At 43.4% G+C, this 20,612-nt stretch overlaps 1 protein-coding gene across 3 annotated transcripts in view; it reads right to left on the bottom strand.

Moving 5' to 3' along the window:
* The window catches only part of LOC134342587 (protein HIRA), a 139,650-nt gene that overhangs the window by 118,040 nt on the left and 998 nt on the right, over positions 1-20,612 (bottom strand). Inside the window, exon 2 of one of the 3 annotated variants that reach the window (XM_063040906.1) lies at positions 6,711-6,815. The exons of the other annotated variants lie outside the window; for them this stretch is intronic. The gene's annotated coding sequence lies outside the window, so the exon portion shown is untranslated. The remainder of the gene's footprint in view (positions 1-6,710; positions 6,816-20,612) is intronic. 3 annotated transcript variants of the gene reach the window in all.

The following is a 20,612-nucleotide window of genomic DNA, read 5'->3' as shown; positions in this document are numbered from 1 at the left end:
AAATGAATGAATGAATGAATGAATGAATGAATGAATGAATGAATGAATAAATAAATAAATAAATAAATAGCTGGATAAATAGATAGATAGATAGATAGATAAATAAATAAATAACAGTATATTAGATTAGATTCAACTTTATGGTCATTGTGCCGAGTACAGATACAAAACCAATGAAATTCGGTTAGCATCTGACCAGAAAAGCAAAGCATAGTGTTATTTACAAAATAAATGCAAATAAAAAGTGCTACAGCACACAAATATAAAAGTACTGAGACAGTACAATATGGGTGCAATACTGCTTATTGCTGTGATGTGAGGTTCAGCAGGGTCACAGCCTCAGGGAAGAAGCTCTTCCTGTGCCTGCTGGTGCGGGAGCGAAGGCTCCTACGGTGCCTACCGGAAGAGAAGAGAGTAAAAAGTCCATGGTTAGGGTGAGATGCATCCTCGATAATGCTTTTCGCTCTGCCCAGGCAGCGTTTATGGTAGATGTTCTCAATGGTGGGCAATTGGGTGCCAAGAATCCGCTGGGCAGTTTTCGCCACACGATGGAGTGCTTTGCGGTCCGGTACGGGACAAGTGCCATACCACACTGCGATGCAGTTGGTGAGTATGCTCTCAGTGGTACAGCGGTAAAAGTCCGTCAGTATCCTGGGACAGAGGTGAGCTTTCTTGATGCTCCGCAGGAAATAAAGGCGCTATTGTGCCTTTTTGATCAGGATGGAGGAGTTCAGGGACCAGGTGAGATCCTCGGAAATGTGGACACCAAGGAATTTGAAGCTTGATACACGCTCCACTACAGCTCCATTGATGTAGATGGGGATGTGAGTGTGGTTCCTAGCATGCCTGAAGTCCACAATGATCTCCTTGGTCTTCTGGGTGTTAAGGGCCAGGTTTTTGTCGGCGGCCAGGTGCTGGCCCTCGTCCCTGTAGGCCGTCTCGTCGTCCCCTCTGATCAGGCCAACCACCACGGTGTTGTCTGCGAATTTGATTATGGAGTTAGAACCATGTACAAGAACGCAGTCATAGGTAAAAGGGAGTACAGAAGAGGGCTCAGCATACAGCCTTGAGGCACGCCGGTGTTCAGGGTGAGAGTGGAGGAGGAGAGGTTGTCTAACTTAATTGATTAGAGTCAGTTAGTCAGAAAGTCCAAGGTTCAATTGCAGAAGGAAGAGCTGATATCAAACTGGCGAAGTTTGGCGATCAGCTTGGAGGGGATCACAGTACTGAATGCCAAACTAAAGTCAATGAACAGCATTCTGACCTAAGAGTTGGGGCTGTCCAGGTGGGTCAGGACAGAGTGAAGTGCCGTGGAGATGGCGTCCTCAGTTGACCCGTTGGTGCAATAGGCAAATTGATGGGGGTCCAGGGTAGTGGGCAGACAGGATTTCAGATGTGATCAAACCAGTCTCTCAAAGCACTTTGCAATGATGTACATTGAATAATTAATAATCATGCAAAAACAGAAATAATAAATATTTTTAAAATGAGGTAGTGTTCAAGGGTTCAATGTCCATTTTGGAATCGGATGACAGAGGGGAAAAAAGTTGTTCCTGAATCGCTGAGTGTGTGCCTTCAGGCTTCTGTACCTCCTACCTGATGGTAACAGTGAGCAAAGGGCATGCCCTGGGTGCTGGAGGTCCTTAATAATGGATGCTGCCTTTCTGAGACACTGCTCCTTGAAGATATCCTGAGTACTTTGTAAGCTAGTATCCAAGATGGAACCAACTAAATCTGCGACCCTCTGCAGCTTCTTTCGGTCTGTGCAGTAGGTCCCCCATATCAGACAGTGATACAGCCTGCTCTACACGGTACATCTATCAGAGTATTTGAGTGTTTTTGTTGACATGCCAAATCTCTTCAAACTCCTAATAAAAGTATAGCTGTTGTCTTGCCTTCTTTATAGCTGCATCGATATGTTGGGACCAGGTTAGGTCCTCAGAGATCTTGACACCCAGGAAACTGAAGCTGCTCACTCTCTCCACTTCAGATCCCTCTATGAGGATGGGCATGTGTTCTTTCATCTTACCCTTCCTGAAGCCCACAATCAGCTCTTTCGTCTTACTGATGTTGAGTACAAGGCTGTTGCTACGACACCACTCCACTAGTTGGTATATCTCACTCCTGTGCATCCTCTTGTCACCATCTGAGATTCTACCAACAATGGTTGTGTCATCAACAAATTTATAGATCATATTTGAGCTATGCCTAGCCACACGGTCATGGGTATAGAGTAGGGCAGTGGTCTTAGCATTCACCCCTGAGGTGCACCAGTGTTGACCAACAGCGAGGAGATATTATCACCAATCTGCAAGAATGTGGTCTTCCGGTTAGGAAGTCGAGGATCCAATTGCAGAGGGAGGTACAGAGGCCCAGGTTCTGTAACTTCTCAATCAGGATCGTCGGAATGATGGTGTTAAATGATGACCTATAGTCAATGAACAACATCCTGACATAGGTGTCTGTGTTGTCTAAGTGGTCCAAGGCCATGTGAAGAGCCATTGAGATTGCATCTGCCATTGACCTATTATGGTGATAGGCAAATTGCAGTTGGTCCAGGTCCTTGCTGAGGCAGGACTTCAGTCTAGTCATGACCAAGCTCTCAAAGCATTTCATCACTGTAGGTGTGAGTGTTAACTGGGCTATAGGTTTGCTAGCATGGTTCGGGAGGGTTTAAACTAATTTGCGAGGGGGATGGAACCCAGAGCGATAGAGCAGTGAAAGAAGTGCATGGCCAGATCTAACATACAGAGAGGCTTTGAGGAAAGAGAAGCAGAATAAACGGTGTAAGGACAGTAAGGTAGAAGGGCTGAAATGTGTGTACCTCAATGCAAGCATCAGGAACAAAGGTGATGAACTGAGAGCTTGGATACATACATGGAATTATGATGTAGTGGCCATTACAGAGACTTGGCTGGCACCAGGGCAGGAATGGATTCTCAATATTCCTGGATTTCAGTGCTTTAAAAGGGATAGAGAGGGCAGAAAAAGGGGAGGAGGGGTGGCATTACTGGTCAGGGATACTATTACAGCTACAGAAAGGGTGGGTAATGTAGCAGGATCCTCTTTTGAGTCAATATGGGTGGAAGTCAGGAACAGGAAGGTAGCAGTTACTCTACTGGGGGTATTCTATAGGCCCCCTGGTAGCAGCAGAGATACAGAGGAGCAGATTAGGAGGCAGATTTTGGAAAGGTGCAAAAATAACAGGGTTGTTATCATGGGTGACTTTAACTTCCCTAATATTGATTGGCACCTGATTAGTTCCAAGGGTTTAGATGGGGCAGAATTTGTTAAGTGTGTCCAGGATGGATTCCTGTCACAGTATGTGGACAGGCCGACCAGGGGAAATGCCATACTAGATCTAGTACTAGGTAATGAACCAGGTCAGGTCACAGATCTCTCAGTGGGTGAGCATCTGGGGGACAGTGACCACCGCTCCCTGGCCTTTATAATTATCATGGAAAAGGATAGAATCAAAGAGGACAGGAAAATTTTTAATTGGAGAAAGGCAAATTATGAGGCTATAAGGCTAGAACTTGCAAGTGTGAATTGGGATGATGTTTTTGCAGGGAAATGTACGATGGACATGTGGTCGATGTTTAGAGATCTCTTGCGGGATGTAAGGGATAAATTTGTCATGGTGAGGAAGATAAAGAATGGTAGGGTGAAGGAACCATGGGTGACAAGTGAGGTGGAAAATCTAGTCAGGTGGAAGAAGGCAGCATACATGAGGTTTAGGAAGCAAGGATCAGATGGGTCCATTGAGGAATATAGGGAAGCAAGAAAGGAGCTTAAGAAGGGGCTGAGAAGAGCAAGAAGGGGGCATGAGAAGGCCTTGGTGAGTAGGGTAAATGAAAACCCCAAGGCATTCTTCAATTATGTAAAGAAAAAAAGGATGACAGGAGTGAAGGTAGGACCGATTAGAGATAAAGATGGGAAGATGTGCCTGGAGGCTGTGGAAGTGAGCGAGGTCCTCAATGAATACTTCTCTTCGGTATTCACCAATGAGAGGGAATTTGATGATGGTGAGGACAATATGAGTGAGGTTGATGTTCTGGAGCATGTTGATATTAAGGGAGAGGAGGTGTTGGAGTTGTTAAAATACATTAGGACAGATAAGTCCCCGGGGCCTGACGGAATATTCCCCAGGCTGTTCCACGAGACAAGACAAGAGATTGCTGAGCCTCTGGCTAGGATCTTTATGTCCTCGTTGTCCACGGGAATGGTACCGGAGGATTGGAGGGAGGCGAATGTTGTTCCCTTGTTCAAAAAAGGTAGTAGGGATAGTCCGGGTAATTATAGACCAGTGAGCCTTACGTCTGTGGTGGGAAAGCTGTTGGAAAAGTTTCTTAGAGATAGGATCTATAGGCATTCAGAGAATCATGGTCTGATCAGGGACAGTCAGCATGGCTTTGTGAAGGGCAGATCATGTCTAACAAGCCTGATAGAGTTCTTTGAGGAAGTGACCAGGCATATAGATGAGGGTAGTGCAGTGGATGTGATCTATATGGATTTTAGTAAGGCATTTGACAAGGTTCCACACAGTAGGCTTATTCAGAAAGTTAGAAGGCATGGGATCCAGGGAAGTTTGGCCAGGTGGATTCAGAATTGGCTTGCCTGCAGAAGGCAGAGGGTGGTGGTGGAGGGAGTACATTCAGATTGGAGGATTGTGACCAGTGGTGTCCCACAAGGATCTGTTCTGGGACCTTTACTTTTCGTCATTTTTATTAACGACCTGGATGTCGGGGTAGAAGGGTGGGTTGGCAAGTTTGCAGACGACACAAAGGTTGATGGTGTTGTAGATAGTGTAGAGGATTGTCAAAGATTGCAGAGAGACATTGATAGGATGCAGAAGTGGGCTAAGAAGTGGCAGACGGAGTTCAACCCGGAGAATTGTGAGGTGGTACACTTTGGAAGGACAAACTCCAAGGCAGAGTACAAAGTAAATGGCAGGTTACTTGGTAGTGTGGAGGAGCAGAGGGATCTCGGGGTACATGTCCACAGATCCCTGAAAGTTGCCTCACAGGTGGATAGGGTAGTTAAGAAAACTTATGGGGTGTTAGCTTTCATAAGTCGAGGGATAGAGTTTAAGAGTCGCGATGTAATGATGCAGCTCTATAAAACTCTGGTTAGGCCACACTTGGAGTACTGTGTCCAGTTCTGGTCACCTCACTATAGGAAGGATGTGGAAGCATTGGAAAGGGTACAGAGGAGATTTACCAGGATGCTGCCTGGTTTAGAGAGTATGCATTATGATCAGAGATTAAGGGAGCTAGGGCTTTACTCTTTGGAGAGAAGGAGGATGAGAGGAGACATGATAGAGGTGTACGAGATAATAAGAGGAATAGATAGAGTGGACAGCCAGCACCTCTTTCCCAGGGCACCACTGCTCAATACAAGGCTTTAAGGTAAGGGGTGGGAATTTCAAGGGGGATATTAGAGGAAGGTTTTTTACTCAGAGAGTGGTTGGTGTGTAGAATGCACTGCCTGAGTCAGTGGTGGAGGCAGATACACTAGTGAAGTTTAAGAGACTATTAGACAGGTATATGGAGGAATCTAAGATGGGGCTTATATGGGAAGCAGGGTTTGAGGGTCGGCACAACATTGTGGGCCGAAGGGCCTGTACTGTGCTGTACTATTCTATGTTCTATAGTCATTAAGGCAGCTCATATTTTACTTCTTCGGCACTGGTATAATTGTTGTTTTTTTGAAGCAAGTGGGAACTTCTACCCGTAAGTGACAGGTTGAAAATGTCCTTGAATACTCCTGTCAGTTGGTTGGCAAAAGTTTCCAGAGCCTTCCCAAGTACTTCATCGGGGCCTTCCGCCTTGCGAGGGTTTTGCCTCTTTAAAGAGAGCCTGACATCGACCTCCAAGACAGAGATCACAGGGTCACCGGGTGCAGCAGGGATCTTCACAGCTGTAATCATATTCTCCCTTTCAAGGCAGGCATAGAAGGTGGTTCCAGTTAGAGTTGTTGTCACAAACTGGTGTATTCTTCAGTTGCAGGGATAACTTCTTGGGTGCCTTACGCCCTTCAACCTGCACGAAGTGTTGCAGTGTTGCCTCTTGCCCATTGAATCACACTGATAATCTAATCTACCCAGTCCACCAGAGATGACTTCACATGCAAGAATGGGCATGTTCCTATTTCACCGGGGGTTTGAGGCCTACCGGCTACCCAACATGATTTAGCCCACCTGTCAAAGCGATGTACCAGGGTGTGGCTGATGTCTCATGCAAACAGCTAATTGAAGCCACAGGTGAGAGACAAATGTCCGATGAGGACCAAAAGTGAGTGAGCTGCCCCAGAAAGGACATGACAACCTCCTTCACCAGAGGTGCTAACCCTCCCTGGACAACCCATACACGGCAGTGTATACTGAATTCCTCCATCGATAATTATCAGGAACTAATACAGGGTTACAGTATTGTAATAGCATTGGTAGTGTTCTAATCTGTTCTGTACTTCATTTAAATACATAATTTGTTACTCAGTTGGTCTTTTTTTTAAATATACCTTTTTAACTATTTCCAGGAAACTTCAGCTAATTGGCCCTGCCTCTCAATTGGGCCAAAATGCACTGATCCCAATGTGTCCCAATTCACCAGAATCCACTGTTCTACCAACATGAAATTAGTAAACATTGACGGTATCTATAGGTTGAAAGTACTCAAAATGCTTATCCTCTTCTTTTATCCACAACTCACCCACAAGTGCATCTACTCGCTGGGATATCCAATTTGCAAATCATTTCTTGTTTCTCTCAACATGACCCTCAACAGTTAACCTGGAAAGATGTTCCATCAAGGTTACTGGGGAGATAAGAAATCCCATTTTCTGCTGATTATAAACACATTTTTCAGCAAAAATTACTGATAACCTGAATTAGGGTATTGGAACAATATTCTTATTGTCTCCTATATGGTACTTGGATATTCTAAATTTCAAAATCTGCCCAAACATTCTAACATAAAGTTAAATAATTATATAAATCCATAAGGCCACAAGGCATAGGAGCAGAATCCAGCCATTCAGCCCATCGAGTCTGCTCCTCCATTCCATCATGGCAGATTTACTATCCCTCTCAACCCCATTCTTCTGCCTTTTTCCCCACAAACTTTAATCCCTTTCAAAATGAAGAAACTATCAACTGCCTCTTTAAATATATCCAATGCCGCCTTCCACAGACATCCGTGTCAATGAATTCCACAGATTCTCCACCCTCTGGCTAAAGAAATTTCTCATCTCTGTTCTAAAGGGACGACCTTCTGCGGTGAGACTGTATCTGCTGGTCTCTATGAGAGATAGCCTCTCATTCTTCTAAACTCCAGCAAATACAGGCTCAGAGCCATTAAATGCTCCTCACACATTAACCCTTGCATTCTCAGAATCACTCTCATGTACCTCTTCTGGACACTGTCCAATACCATTCCTTTTCTTGACATATAGCACAAATCTGATTTTCCCAATGCACCTGCATATTAAAATCCCCCATGACTATCATAACTTTGACCTTTTTAAATACCTTTTCTATCTCCTGTTGTAATCTGTACCCCACATCCTAGCAACTGTTCAGTGGTTTGTCTAACTCCCATCAGGGACTTTTTACTCTTGTAATTTCTTATCTTTTCCCACAAGGATTCTACATCTTCTGATCATGTCTTCTCTTTCTAAGGATTTGATTTCATTTTTTTTTACCAACAGAGCCACACCACCTCCTCTGCTTACCTGTTTGTCCTTTTGATAAAATGTGTATCCTTGGATGTTAAACTCCCTATGATCCTCTTTTAGCCAGGACTCAGTAATGCCCTCATTGTCATACCTCCCATTTCTAACTGTGCTACAAGATTCCTGAAATTTTATAGTCATAACTCATTTTGTGGGACTTGGAATCACATTACCATACACAATACAGACATCCCACCTCTCCCGGAAGTTCCAGGAGCCTCTCACATATCGATAGCGGCTCCCTGACACCTGCAAGTTATCTATAATATCCTGGAAATTTTTTTTTGAGCGCAAGCCAACGACAGGGAGAGAGAGAGTGTGAGTGACAGACGTAACGAGAGCGTGTGAGTGACAGACGTAGCGAGAGAGTGACAGAGCGAGCATCCTGATTGGTCTCTCTTTGTGCTAAGTAGACCTATCAGTTTTCTCTGTGGGTGGGCTTTACGTCAACCTCTCTCTCTCTCTTTCATTGTCCATCAGTTCAGTTTAGTGTCCTGCAGTGCCATGGCAGAGTGTTCCAAAAAAAGAAAATATAAAACATACTTCACCCCAGACTACACTAAAGTGTACCCCTGCCTAATAGGGGTCAAAAATAATAGTGTTGTTCACTGCACTGTTTGCAACAGTGACTTTTCTATTGCCCATGGTGGGTTAAATGACTGTAAAAGACATGTTGAGGTGAGTCCTGGATTATGTCTCAACTAACCTTGAAGGACTGGTGCCAAACTACAAAAGTTTGCCAGTTGATCAGTTCTGGGGGAAGCTGTCCAAAGTAAAATCTGTGAGCACAGGGCAGTTGAGATTCAAAGAGCTCTGCCAGTTGATGAAGCTGCTTTTGGTGCTGCCAAGTTCTAATTGTGATGTAGAAAGGGCATTCAGCATGGTGCGTCACATTAAGACTGAATTCAGAAGTCAGCTGTCTCACAAAACACTTGTGAATCTGATGTCTTGCAAAATTAACAAATTCATTGACACAGACTGCTATGAGGTTGAGACTTCTGGTTGAGACCTCCCTGAAATTAGTTTTTGCAGGGTGGGATGTCTGCCAGTAATAAAAGCCCTACCACCAGAATATGTCAGCTTGCCTCAGTTGGCAATTTAGGATGTTATTGCAAATCCCAGGCATGGCAAAAAAATATTAACATGAATTTTATTAACTTTATTCAACTTGGAATGCAGAATATTTTGCATGACAGATCAGAGACAGGTTATTCCCATGATTATTAATTAATACAGCTTTTAGATGCCAATTTGTCCAGTGTTTTCCAGATAGTTCCAAGATTATAGAAATTCAGAGGACATTTCAGGTGTGCATTTATCATCAATTCCAGACAATGGCCTAATGTTGTAACCTCCTTCTGGTCTATATTCTGTGTTCCCAATACTGAGTTCTTGGATGTTCCACACACCTTCACCTCGGCACTGGTTACCATACCTGCAGTTGCCTGCGCCCCACTCTCTGAAACAAGCCCACTCAAAATATCATGGCCTTCCTCTCTCCACATAGCTAAGCATCAAATCAACTTTTGGTCATCTTTTCTGAATTATCCTTTGACTAGATGTCCATATTTATTCTCCTTATGGATCTGACGAAGCTTACATTTGTCATGTTAAGAGGCTCACTATAATGCAAGTACTGTTAATGCAACACAATAATAATCTAGCAAAATATATGTATTTTTATCCTAAATTAACATTTCTGTTGGAGTTTAATGTCTGTAGCTAAACAAGTTTGAAGTGGAGCCTGTTTTTCCAAATATTTTCAGAAGCTAAGCTATAGTTAACAATAAGGAACAAATTTGATTAAAATAAATAATCTTAACGGATTATAAAGCGCCAATTAATTTTTTAATTCATTTATGGGATGTAGGCATCATCAGCTAAGCCAGTACAGTCGGCCCTCCTTATCCGCGAGTTCCGCATGCGCGAATTCAACCAACCGCTAATCGAGAAAACCCGGAAGTGCTCTTCTAGCACTTGTTGTTCGAGCATTATTCACCTTGCATCTCATTCGTTCACTACTTTGTTACTGTGAAAAAATGCCTCCTCCAAAGCGTCCTTATTCCCTAAACAAGACAGTGTAACAACTACTGTACAAGTATTACAAGTTTTACTCCTTGTTTGATCATTGTTCACCTCAGGTCTCATTCGTTCGCTGCTTGTTGTGAGCGAGAGGAATATGTACAGTTTTTTTGTCAATATTCCCTAAACATTACAGTGTAACAACTATTTACATAGCATTTACATTGTATTAGCTATTATATGTAATCTAGAGATGATTTAAAGTATACAGGAGGTTATATGCAAATACTACGCCATTTTATATAAGGGACTTGAGCATCCACATTTTTTGGTATCTGTGAGGGGTCCCAGAACCAATCCCTCGTGGATAAGGAGGGCCCAGTGAATTTACTGCCCATCAAGAGATTCAAGTGACTTCATAAATCACAAGATTCAAGCTCAGTTCTTGAGCCACCAGGCCTACAGATTGGTGTTTGATTACCCTGTTAACAGATTTGATGGAGTATCACGTCTTCAGTTAGTAAGCTTCTCACCTTTCCTTCTAGAGTTAGGCATTATATTTACTGCCCAGATGTAATTGTTTAACATTAACAATGCCAAATATTGATGAACAGAGCACCACGAATTTCTGTACACTTAGCTCAGCTGTGACAATGAGACTTAATTAATTCATTCCATGTGTGTGTCAGTGTACTACCATGGCTACTTCAGTCACTTTTTTCCAATTCTGTGCCAAGTCACTGTTTGTCTAACTTTGCCTTTAAATCCTTCTGCTTCTAATGCACTTCCGTTAATATTAAAATACTTCCAGTAAAAAGGAACTGTGCAGTATTCCAAAAAAAATGCTGAGATTCAACTGATATTGAAATTAAGTACTTTGTACTAAAGATAGACTGAGTAAATTTACGACAATTGTTCTGCTTTATTCTAACAGTTTTAAGTGTCTCAAGGGTGTGGGAAACTTACACCCACCGGTTGCCTACATGGCAAAAATATCAGAACAGCAAAAATAAAAACTTTAAGTAGTAAAACTGGGAGATAGCAATGTATAAAAATCAAAATTGTGCTAAAGCATTACAACAAAGTATACAAATAAAAACAATAAACCACCACACATCAACCAGGTGCCGAACTTGGCCACACAGGCAAGATACAAGAACTAAACCAGTGACAACTCGAGCTGCACTGTCTTAATCATACAATAATACACCTAACATTCCAAAAGCTCCTCTTAAACACCACCACCCACCACGGGAGGTTCCCTGTTTTGTCCCAGTGCCAGGACCAATCAACCTGAAAGGCCAGCTCAGCATACAATTGGGCGGAGTAACACTGGGAGACTTTGTATTCAATCAAGTGTAACAGCACAAATTTAAGGAAACCTGCTGAATGCAAACCTCTCTCTACTAGTAAAATATAGAACTTCTCTATGCAGCCAGGGCACAGAATGTACTCTGGATGTGAGATCTCCAACATCTATGAGAATGAATGGCTCAGCAGTAGCAATGCTTAACAAGTTGGCCTGCTCACGAAGAATGTAGCTCCAGAGTAACTATGGTAGATGATGAAAGAACCAGCGTGGGATAAAGTTACACACATAAAAGTTGCTGGTGAACGCAGCAGGCCAGGCAGCATCTCTAGGAAGAGGTACAGTCGACGTTTCAGGCTGAGACCCTTCGTCAGGACTAACTGAAAGAAGAGCTAGTAAGAGATTTGAAAGTGGGAGGGGGAGGGGGAGATCCGAAATGATATGAGAAGACAGGAGGGGGAGGGATGGAGCCGGTGCTCCCGATGTGGCCTTCTATATATTGGCGAGACCCAACGCAGACTGGGAGATCGTTTCGCTGAACACCTACGCTCTGTCCTCCAGAGAAAGCAGAATTTTCCAGTGGCCACACATTTTAATTCCATGTCCCATTCCCATTTTGATATGTCTATCCACTGCCTCCTCTACCATAAAGATGCAGCCACACTCAGGTTGGAGGGACAACACCTTATATTCCATCTGGGAAGCCTCCAACCTGATGGCATGAACACTGACTTCTCAAACTTCCGCTAATGCCCCACCTCCCCTTCCTACCCTATCCGTTATTTATTTATATACACACATTCTTTTTCTCTCTCTCCTTTTTCTCCCTCTGTCCCCCTCACTATACCCCTTGTTCATTCTCGGTTCCCCCCCCCCACCTTTTCTTTCTCCCCGGGCTTCCTGTCCCATGATCCTCTCATATCCCTTTTGCCAATCAACTGTCCAGCACTTGGCTCCATCCCTTCCCCTCCCGTCTTCTCCTATCATTTCCGATCTCCCCCTCCCCCTCCTACTTTCAAATCTCTTACTAGCTCTTCTTTCAGTTAGTCCTGACGAAGGGTCTCGACCCGAAACGTCAACTGCACCTCTTCCTAGAGATGCAGCCTGGCCCGCTGCATTCACCAGCAACTTTTATGTGTGTTGCTTGAATTTCCAGCATCTACAGATTTCCTTGTGTATGGGATAAAGTTACTCATTCTTTTTCTTAACAATCTAACAATCGCAAGGATACATTACTCTTGATAACACTGGAAGGAACAATTGCTTTACAATCTTTATGGGGAAAAAGATCCATATTTTCATTGAAAACTGCCTCCATTATGCTGCCTGTCACAATTTCAATGCTAAACAAGACGGATTCAGGCAATGTTCCCTTAAAGGTGCAAGCGTGCAAACATCTTTTGCTACTAGAGCAAAAGGAATTTAAACTGTGCACAAAAGGTTGTCACCCTCTACTTCATTGCCATGTTAGGTATATTTCATGATCGTACAGAATCACATTTTCATTTCCGGTTACTGATGCAGACAGTGTTGACAACGTGGACTTTGCAATGATTTGGCTGTCGATTTTACAACTAATTTATTTATACTGTTTTTATTGAAATTATTGATTTACTGTGTCGAATTCTAAAGAAACTGGTGTAACCTGCATGTATTGTCATGATGCAAAAGTTGCTGGAGAATTTGCAAGTGATAAGAATGCAGTGGTATTGGAAAATTTGACTTTTTAAAAGTGTCATTTAGCAAGCAAATCACATATGGACAGTGTGCAAAAGCTCCAGCGAGAAAATCCTCATTACCAGCTCCACACCTGCTATGTACAGTTGCAAGAAAAAGTTTGTGAACCCTTTGTAATTACCTGGTTTTGTGGGTTAATTACTCATAAAATGTGGTCTGATCTTCATTTAAATCACAATAACAAACACAATCTGCCAAAACATAAGACACAAACAATTATACTTCTTCTCGTCAATACTGAGTACACCATTTAAACAGACTAGGCTCAGAAAATTATGTGAACCTCTGGAGTAATGCCTTCTACAAAAGCTAGTTGGAGTCTGATGTTCCAATCAATCAGACGAGACTAGAGGTATGGGTTGTAAAGGTGACTTACTCTGTAAAAGACACACAAAGTCAGGTTACTGACAGAGTCTGTTCTTCTTAAGATCTGTCTATGTGCACCATGCCTCGATCAAAACAACTTTCAGAGGACCTTAGAAGAATTGTAGAGATGCATGAAGCTGAGAAAGGCTACAAAAGCATTTCTAAAGACCTGAGTGTTCATCAGTCCACAGTAAGAGAAATTGTCTACAAATGGAGGAAACTCAGTGCTGTTGCTACTCTCCCTAGGAGTGGGTGTCCTGCAAAGATCACGCCAAGAGCACAATGCGCAATGCTGAAGGAGGTGGAAAAGAACCCAAGGGTAACAGCAAAAATCCTGCTGAAATTTCTAGAACTTACTAAAGTCTCTGTTCATGTGTCCACTAGAAGAAAAACACTGAACAAGAATGGTGTTCATGGAAGGACACCACAGAGAAAACCACTGCTCTCCAAAAAAAAAACATTGCTACATGTCTCAAATTTGCAAAAGACTAACTGGATGTTCCACAATGCTTCTGGGACAATGTCCTGTGGACAGATGAGACAAAAGTTTAACTTTTTGGCAGAAATGCACACTGAAATGTTTGGAGGAAAAAGGGCACTGTCAACCAACACTAAAATGTCATTCCGACTGTGAAGCACGGGGGAAGAAGCATCATGGTTTGGGGCTACTTTTCTGCCTCAGGGCATTTGGACAGCTTACAATCATTGCAGGAACAATGAATTTAAAATTATATCAAGACATTTTACAGGAGAATGTCAGGGTAGCAATCTGTCACCTGAAGCTTAATAGAAATTGGATGATGCTTAAGACAGTGATCCGAAACACAAGAGTAAATCAATAGCAGAATGGTTTAAAAAGAAGGAAATTTGTGTTTTGGGATAGCCAAGTCAGAGTAGAAGATCTTAACCGAATTGAGATGCTAGGGCAAGACCTGAAGAGGGCTGTTCATGCAAGGTATCCCACAAATACTGATGAACTGAAACAGTTTTGTACAGAGGAATGGTCTAAAATTCCTCCTCACCATGATCAGCAGCCACAGGAAACACCTAGTGGAAGTTATTGCTGCAAAAGGAGGTTCTACCAGTTAATAAATACAAGGGTTCACATAATTTTTCCAGCCAAGACCATGAGCAACTAAATAAGGTGTTCAATAAAGACATGAAAAGTACAATTGTTCATATGTTATCAGTTAGTAGATTGTGTTTGGCTATGATGGTGACTTTCTATTAAATTTTGGGTAAGCTTGGCTGCCTGCAGAAATTCACCACACTCATCCGCCTGCTCCACGATGGCATGACAGGAGAAGTGTTCTCAGATGGTTCCCCATCTGAGACTTTCAACATCTCAAATGGCGTGAAGCAGGGGTGAGTTCTAGCACCAGTGCTCTTCAACCTCTTCTTCACCCAAATGCTGAAGCATGCTGTTAGGGATCTAGACCTGGGTATTTACATAAGATATCGCCTAGACGGATCGATGTTTGACCTGAGACGCCTTGCTGCAAAGACCAAAACGCTGAGGAGGCTCATCACTGAACCCTGTGTGCTGATGACTGTGTCCTCATGGCCCACCAGGAGAACCACCTGCAGACGATTGTCGACAAGTTCTCTGCAGCCTCAAAGCTGTTCGGCCTGACAATCAGCCTCGGTAAGACAGCAGTTCTCCTACAACCTGCACCAAACAGTTGCCCTCCTCAGCCATGCATCACCATCGACGGCACTGTCCTGAAGAATGTGGAGAGCTTCAAGTATCTAGGAAGCACCATCTCCAGTGACGGATCCCTTGATAAAGAGATCATAGCAAGGATCCAGAAAGCCAGCCAGGTACTCGGGGAAACTCCATGTCAAAGTTCTGGAGCACAAGGATATTCAGCTTTCAACCAGGCTCAAGATGTACAAGGCTGTGGTCCTCACCTCTCTCCTGTACAGCTGCGAAACCTGGACCCTGTAGCACAAGCACATCAAACAGCTGGAGCAGTTTCACATGTGCTCTCTGCGGTCGATCATGAGGATTCAATGGGAGGACCGAATCACCAACCAGGAAGTCCTTGACAGAGCCAACAGCACAAGCACTGAGGCAAGGATCCTCCAGGCCCAGCTACGCTGTACTGGCCATGTAATCTGCATGGGTGAAACAAGAAACCCCAGGCAGCTGCTCTACGGTGAGCTTGAGCATGGCAGTTGCAATCAGGGCCGCCCCAAAAAAATATTCAAAGACAATTTGAAATCATACATCAAATGCGCAGACCTCCAGCCTCGACAACTTCAGCAGTCCGCAGCCGACAGGAATGCGTGGCACGCCCCGACCAGAAAAGCTGCATCTGACTTTGAGGATGACCAAAATCAGCACCTTGCAGCAGCACGAGACCGATGCCACAAAGCTGTGAATGCATCTGTTCTAACAACCGCCATTCCACGTCCAACCTGCAACCACGTGTGTGCTTCGGCCTTCAGCCTCTGAAGTCACATGCGTATCCAGATGACTGCACAATGTTTAGTCTTCCTAGCACCCCGAGAGACAACCATCCATGATTGTGACTCAGATGAAGATCAGACCACATTTTATGAGTAATTAATGCAGATAACCAGGTAACTGCAAAGGGTTCACAAACTTTTTTTTTTGCGACTGTACGTTTTGTGAGAGTGCAGATAAATGGGAGTGAAAGTAATCAGACCCAGAGGAGATCAAATTTCTTACTGACAGTTATTTTATTTTTTTTAAAACAATGAACAACAAACTGGACTTTGTAGTTTATTATTCTTAGTATAGCTTCAGGTTTACTTCCACTTAAAAATTCAGTGCGCACGTTGTCCCTGGGCAAAAAAATAACACAGCACAAGATTTTTGCGAACACTGGTCATTACAAATTAGAGGGAACATCAGATTCAGGGCAGATACAGCAAAATCGATAGCTGAAAGACATTGCCAGTTACGAAACTGTATCCCAGACTTATCCTCATTTTCATGACCTCGGTTTATGTTATCAGGCCAGGGAAGCAAAATTAGTCTGATGAAGAGTGTGCAAGATCACAGGAGGGGTCAGACAAACCTAAAACAGCTCATTGTGAAGTCAAATGGCAGGTATGTTAAACAGAGAAAGCAACACAATGGAGCTGGGATAAGTGATTCAACAACCCAGTGATGAGATTAAAGCTCTGCAAACGTAGATACCACTTGCGCTGGATAACTAAAAAGCTATCCATCCTCCAACATGGCAAAGCTCAGAAACAGAGTACAAATGAGAAAGCTGAACTTTCTACAACCAGTTTAAACCAAACAGATGACCCCCTACAGTCTCCAGCACTACAGAGACAGTTTTCGGACAACCTGACTTTCTCCCGGGTATTAGGAAATTAGAGACCCACTCACAAACTTATCCCATCTCCATAATGTTGCTTTCTCTGTATAACACAATTGCCATTTGACTTCACAACTACCTATTTCACTTTAGTATTTGTCCGTATTTTCTGTATGTTACAGGACAGAGCACACTTTAATATCTATGGAATCATGAACGGAACTAAATACTGCACAATCAGCAAGCATCTCTACTTCCAATATTATGAAAGGAAAACAATTGATAAAACAGCTGTTTGTGACGAAGACTACCATTTTGAACTTATTCTTCAATACCCTGGGACTGAGATGAAAGACCGCCACAAATTTTGTTTTCTACTATATTTGATTCCAGCCAGTGGAGAAGTTGTCCTGATTTTCTTTGGCGCAAACAACAGGAATTCTGCAGATGCTGGAAATTCAAGCAACACACATAAAAGTTGCTGGTGAACACAGCAGGCCAGGCAGCATCTCTAGGAAGAGGTGCAGTCGACGTTTCAGGCCGAGACCCTTCGTCAGGACTAACTGAAGGAAGAGTGAGTAAGGGATTTGAAAGTTGGAGGGGGAGGGGGAGATCCAAAATGATAGGAGAAGACAGGAGGGGGAGGGATGGAGCCAAGAGCTGGACAGGTGATTGGCAAAAGGGATACGAGAGGATCATGGGACAGGAGGTCCGGGAAGAAAGACAAGTTGGGGGGGAACCCAGAGGATGGGCAAGGGGTATATTCAGAGGGACAGAGGGAGAAAAAGGAGAGTGAGAGAAAGAATGTGTGTATAAAAATAAGTAACAGATGGGGTACGATGGGGAGGTGGGGCATTAGCGGAAGCTAGAGAAGTCAATGTTCATGCCATCAGGTTGGAGGCTACCCAGACGGAATATAAGGTGTTGTTCCTCCAACCTGAGTGTGGCTTCATCTTTACAGTAGAGGAGGCCGTGGATAGACATGTCAGAATGGGAATGGGATGTGGAATTAAAATGTGTGGCCACTGGGAGATCCTGCTTTCTCTGGCGGACAGAGCGTAGGTGTTCAGCAAAGCGGTCTCCCAGTCTGCGTTGGGTCTCGCCAATATATAAAAGGCCACATCGGGAGCACCGGACACAGTATATCACCCCAGCCGACTCACAGGTGAAGTGTTGCCTCACCTGGAAGGACTGTTTGGGGCCCTGAATGGTGGTAAGGGAGGAAGTGTAAGGGCATGTGTAGCACTTGTTCCGCTTACACGGATAAGTGCCAGGAGGGAGATCAGTGGGGAGGGATGGGGGGGACGAGCAGAGAAAGCAGGATCTCCCAGTGGCCACACATTTTAATTCCACATCCCATTCCCATTCTGACATGTCTATCCACGGCCTCCTCTACTGTAAAGATGAAGCCACGCTCAGGTTGGAGGAACAACACCTTATATTCTGTCTGGGTAGACTCCAACCTGATGGCATGAACATTGACTTCTCTAACTTCCGCTAATGCCCCACCTCCCCCTCGTACCCCATCTGTTACTTATTTTTATACACACATTCTTTCTCTCACTCTTTTTCTCCCTCTGTCCCTCTGAATATACCCCTTGCCCATCCTCTGGGTCCTCCCCCCCCGTCTTTCTTCCCGGACCTCCTGTCCCATGATCCTCTCGTATCCCTTTTGCCTATCACCTGTCCAGCTCTTGGCTCCATCCCTCCCCCTCCTGTCTTCTCCTATCATTTTGGATCTCCCCCTCCCCCTCCAACTTTCAAATCCCTTACTCACTCTTCCTTCAGTTAGTCCTGACGAAGGGTCTCGGCCTGAAATGTCGACTGCACCTCTTCCTAGAGATGCTGCCTGGCCTGCTGCGTTCACCAGCAACTTTTATGTGTGTTGCCTGATTTTCTTTGGCTTCAGTTTTACTGATATCAAGGTTAATCACCTTCACCTCATGAATTCCATTAGAAGGTTCACTTTTCAAGCATTCAGCTGCGGTACTGAATGCTTGTTCCTCAAGTAAAGTTCATTCGCAACACAATTGAAAAAGGGGAAAATAGCAAAGATAGATTCCGTAAACATCAAAATAGTGGATATGGCCCAGTCCATCACATGTAAAGCCCTCCCCATCATTGAGCACATCTACATGGAGCGCTGTATTAGGAAAGCAGCATCCATCATCAAGGATCCTCCCTCCACCATCCAGGACATGCTCTCTTCAAATTGCTGCCATCAAGAAGTACAGGAGCCTCAGGACCCACACCATCAAGTTCAGGAACAATCACTACCCTTCAACCATCAGGCTCTTGAACCAAAGGGGATAACTTCATTCGCCCCATCACTGAACTGTTCCCACAACCTATGGACTCACCATCAAGGACTCTCCATCTTATGTTCTCAATACTTATTGTTTTTTTTTAATTATTTCTTTTTGTATCTTTTGTATTTGTAGCTTGTTGTTTTTTTCTGCATGTTGTTTGTTTGTCCTCCCTATCAAATACAGCCTTTCATTGATTCTATTATTTTTCTTGTATTTAATAAATATGCCACAAAAATACAAACTTCAGGATTGTAAATGGTGACATATGTACTTTGCTAATAAATTTATTTTTAACTTTGAAACTTTTTCCTCAGAATGCAAAACAATCAAATCCAATCTTATCAGCCTATCAGCAAAACGATAGAATAAATCTATCTGTTCTCGCAAGTTGTACTTTGAATTCTCTACTCAGTGCTCACAGTAGGCTTTTGCCAGCTCCTTCTAACTTCATGTTCTATGGCAACCTTGCTCAAAGTATGGTTAAAATAGTTGCATTCCAAAGACAAGAATGGCTATTTTTGACAAATACAGTGCCGATAAAAAGTATTCACCCTGACTTGTGCTTTTCAATAACACCAACTATCTTCATTGAACACGACGTATATTCCAAGATGGTGGCTAATCATCACCTTCTGAGTGATTAGCCACAACCAATAAATACTGCATGCCCAGTGACACCATGTCCCATGAATGAATATTAAAAGTACACACACAATTTAATGCATATTCCAGACAGGAGACAAATGTCATCTTGGGTATCCAGCCAGGTACAGGTATCGACTTTAACCAACGTTTCAATGACCAGCTCTGCCACTTTCATCAGAGATGGAGCCTGGGCATGCCTAGACCGGTGGTATTTATACCCCGTCATCTGTCCCTCCTTATTGGTTAGTCTTCATCCAATCGGGTGTCTGCTGTCCCACCTTGTTAACAATCGATTTCCAGTACTTAAGAGTAAGACCTTTGTCTTTGTTAAAATTCTTTTATTCTGGTTTTATTTCAATAGCTTCCTTCATCAGGCAGTCCCAGAAGCCACTGGCATGGCATAGTCGTTTTGTGCTGAAGTCTGGCCATCCTGGAGCTCAGGACGGCTGGCATTTACACAATTCCCTGATAGGACGCATGCTGGAAACCTGCACCAAGGAGCACAGGAGGTGTATCCATTTGGATTACCCAGAGAATCGACAGTAGAAGAACATAGGATTGGCTTCGACAGCACAAAACTACTGTGCTGTGCTGATGGCTTTTGGGACTGCCTAGTAAAGGAAGCCATTGATATAAAACTAGTGCAAAAGAATTTTAACAAAGTCAAAGGTCTCACTCTAAAAAAGAAGCAGAAATTGATTGGAAACAGCAGAAACCTGTTTAGATGAGAACTAACCAATCAGGACAGGTAGACGATGGGGGTATAAATACCATCGGACTAGACATACGCAGGCATCATTACTGATGAAGACGGCAGAGTTTGTCATCAAAGTGTCAGTTAAAATCAATATCTGTACCTGGCTGGAAGCCCACGAAGAGTTTATTCGTCATATACGCCGGGAAAACACTAGATCCTCTTTCAAATGTCCTTATCTCCTGCCCTAACTTAGAAAATAAGCAAATATTTAGTCAAAAGTGTAAGTATTGAGGTAAGAGGTAGAGGGAAGCTTCAAGCCGAAAGCATCGCTTTTTATTATTTCTTAAAACCATACAATCGGTGTATCTGCCTTTGTGAACATAAATGGCCAGAATTTTTCTTTGCACTTGTGCAAGCCCTTTATTGCAAAGTGACTCTGCCAAGCTTTCAAAATTTAGACTCAAGAAATTAAAGACTCATCATGCCAAATAAAAGAACTT

This window comes from Mobula hypostoma, chromosome 2, assembly GCF_963921235.1.
Source record: "Mobula hypostoma chromosome 2, sMobHyp1.1, whole genome shotgun sequence".
Lineage (NCBI taxonomy): Eukaryota > Metazoa > Chordata > Chondrichthyes > Myliobatiformes > Myliobatidae > Mobula > Mobula hypostoma.
The sequence above is the reverse complement of the archived record's forward strand: the minus strand, read 5'-3'. Positions and strand labels throughout refer to the sequence as shown.